This window comes from Pygoscelis adeliae, unplaced genomic scaffold, assembly GCF_000699105.1.
Source record: "Pygoscelis adeliae isolate BGI_AS28 unplaced genomic scaffold, ASM69910v1 Scaffold16, whole genome shotgun sequence".
NCBI classification, from domain to species: Eukaryota; Metazoa; Chordata; class Aves; order Sphenisciformes; family Spheniscidae; genus Pygoscelis; species Pygoscelis adeliae.
Window position 1 is genome coordinate 3583646 of NW_008825162.1, and position 2717 is coordinate 3586362.

Genomic DNA, 2717 nt, shown 5'->3' on the forward strand with positions numbered 1-2717 from the left:
ACCCAGCTTTCTTGGGCCCCTCTTCCCTCCAGGGCTTTGTCCCATGGCACTCTACCAAGCAGATCCCTGAAGAGGCCAAAGTCTGCTCTCCTGAAGCCCAGGGTAATGAGCTTGCTGTGTGCCCTCCTCGGTGCCCTAAGGATCTTGAACTTATGTTATGTTATGTTATGTTATGTTATGTTATGTTATGTTATGATGTCAGTTGTAGCAATGTATAATATCATACCTGTTTTTATAATTTATAACTTAATATTTTCTTAATTTTACATTTCTGAGAACAGCTGTTATCTAGCACCATGTCAGTTGTAGCAATGTATAATATCATACCTGTTTTTATAATTTATAACTTAATATTTTCTTAATTTTACATTTCTGAGAACAGCTGTTATCTAGCACCAGCTGAAATGTCTTGTTTCCATTACAATAAACTGCAGCCACTGTGATTTAGAAAAAATATTTGAAAACCTGATTTAGAAGAAGATATATTTCAATAAAAAATAAATGGTAAGTCTTTTTATGCTTAAAAATATTAAAATATTTCAAGTATAAATTAATTTCTAAATTTCTAATTGAAAATGATCCGAAAGAAACATTTGGAAGAAGGATATTCTGCAAGAAATTTTTAACATACTTGCCCTTGTCCCATCTAGGAATGAAAAACAAAATTTACAATGGGATTACTGAGGAGTAAATTTATGAATTTTGAATAAATACTAAGGGATATACAATCAATTACTGCTTTTATTTTAATCTTCTTTTGGATTTAGGCTGAGATTTTTCTCTAAATAGTGTCATTGCTTCAAATTCTGAAATAGGAAGACATACAACTTTTTAGCAACACTATGAAGTCTTTAGCTAAATATTCTTTCTTTAAAAACTAACCTCAAATGATAAAATGCACAACCTCATAAACTGCTATAATTCCACAAGTACAGAACAGTTGCTGAACTTGTAGCTGCCCTCAGGACTTTAGTAGGTATACTATGCAGATTCAACAAATTCAGTTCAATACTTTCATCTTCATTTTCACAAATATAAAGTAAGTTTTCCTGACACAGGACAAGAACGACTGTTCACTGCTCTCCAGTTGCCACAACAATGGGTATTCTAAAATAATATTACAACAGGCAATTGTACTCAGACCCAATATTAACCGGCTATTTTACTAGTTTTCAGCTGCCATGGGACCATTCTTGCAACTAAGATGTTTTTCTCCACACAGGGAGAAATAAGAAAATTAGCTGTTGGGAAGAAGGACAATTTCTCAGGGCAGCCATTACAGACTCCACAGGCAACTACTTCCCCCAGGTTGCACCTCCCTGTCAAGGAAGTGTGATTCCCCTTTCTGCACACCTGGAGTCCTTTTGCAGAAAGACCAGTGGATGCACTGCTCTGGCATCCTCTTCCTCAGACTCCTCACCAGACTAGAAGGCCAGATGAGTCAACACACTATACAGGGAAAACAGCATGCTCAGCCTGTTCTGGACTCTCCGCTGACATGAAACAAATTAATTCTTTTCAGTGGGAACAAATTATAACCACTGAGGCTCTGGGAATTTTGGCCTAGGACTCATAGCAAGCCAGAGGCCAGGTCTTTCTTGATCCTTCTATACAACTGTATTTTACATTGAATATGCTATTATTTGCCAGTGATCAGCAAGCACAGCTAATGACTTTCCTATGAGGAAATTTGGCATCATGCATGTGTTGGTCAAATCACACAGAGCAAAAAGACCACTTGCTGGTGGCCCAGTGAACTGGGCATTGAAAAAATGCTCATAAAGCAGGTAAACAAGTAAATGTCCTGAAATTGCTTCTCCAAATAAGCAATTGCCATTACTGCTGCAGAGATGGTTTTGAAACACAAATGGAACCACTAATCGGAGATGAGGTAGTATGTTCATGAAGGGAAAAGCATGGATCTGGAAGGGTATGTCTCTAAGTGCATATCTATAGCACACAAGGGAGCAGGCATCAGACCTATTAATAACTCTCTACTGGAAGTAGCCCTGCAGCCAGTGCAAGGCTGTATGACTGCTGGAAGAAAGCTCCAGTGTGCCTCTGTACAGCACCATATGAAAGAGCCAGCACACCAGCTTGTACTTTGTGTTTCTGTATAGGATAGAGATACCACAAGTTGTGGTTCACAAACAAGTTTGAAAAACAGCATAGATTTTGCCAATGGAACAGACCTCACTCTAGGGAAATAGCAAAGCAATCTGATGAGGGAAAGGATAGAAGCAGTAAGAGCCACCAGAAAACAAGTTTCAAGCTCAGTCTGCAAGAACCCAAGAAGCAGCCCCAGCTGACACTACATTCCTAATAATCCACTGTCAAGGAGACAGCATGAAAGCTGGAATGAAGAATATACTAAAAACTACAGTGCAAAGGTAGAAGAAAAAAAATTAAATTAGGCAGTCACCACTAACTAAATAAAGAGCAGCAGTACACACAGTGACTGTGGATACACAAACTTCCAACAAGAAAAGAGGATTCTCACAGTGTGGTTATAGCAGGGGTAGGAAAATCTGCCCTAGTTTGACTTTAGATATTACCAGACACAAGACAAGCTGGCATCTATCTCTGCACAGGTTGGAAACCAGAACAAATACCCATAATCCCTGCAAAACTGAATTCCAGCCTGCTATGCCTTTGTGATTGTAAATACCTGTGCTAGCAAAACAAAAGTTTACATATTTATGCAACAGTCACTCTTT